We start from the raw sequence: 774 nt of genomic DNA on the forward strand, positions 1-774 counted from the left end.
AGCTGCCTAACAGGGAGACCGAGGAGGGGGCTCCCTCACAGCCTCCGGGGCCACACACCTAGCAAGGCTCTCTCAGACCAGGGGGCTGGCAGGGAATGATGCAGAGCTCATAGCTTTGAGCCTGAGCTCCAAAGAAGCCAAGGGACAAACCAAAGACGGAAAACTGTCCTGGGTGAGCCCCCATTTCCATCAGTTTTTCCCCCTCCCTTTGAACTTGGTAACCCACATGGCTAAAGAAGCAATAAATCACTGTATTTAGTGCAGACCCCAAAGTGAATGTCTTTGCCCGGGCTGACTGCGGCCATCCAGGGAGAGGATCCTGCCCTCCCCCACGGATCCCCACTCTTGGATCACAGCGCACTTCACCTCCAGTTTGGGAAAGTAAATCCCAATGTGCCCAGTCCTGACTGTGACCTCAGGCCCTGGACCAGCGCAGAGCTGATCAAGGAAGATGCTCCTTCAGGAGGGAGGCCATCAGGGTGGTGCCTAAAAGGGGGAGGGGGCACGGAGAGGACAGGGTCCTGAGGGCATGGTGGCTGCCTGCAGCAGAGGAGCAGGAGGCAGGGGGCTCGTCTGCAGTCGGGGCTGAGGGTCTGGGCCCCTGCCTCCTCAGTGATGCTGGCTGGGGAGGCGGAGGTGCCCTTCAGGGAGAGGTGAGCCAGCCTCTCAACCCCTGTTCAGCTCCCCACCCTGCTGTGCAACTCGTTTCTTCTGCCGTGTCTACTAAGGGTTTCCCCATGACCAAGCAGCACCCAGTTCTGAACCTGCCCTGAG

This window comes from Suricata suricatta, chromosome 14 (genome assembly GCF_006229205.1).
Source record: "Suricata suricatta isolate VVHF042 chromosome 14, meerkat_22Aug2017_6uvM2_HiC, whole genome shotgun sequence".
Lineage (NCBI taxonomy): Eukaryota > Metazoa > Chordata > Mammalia > Carnivora > Herpestidae > Suricata > Suricata suricatta.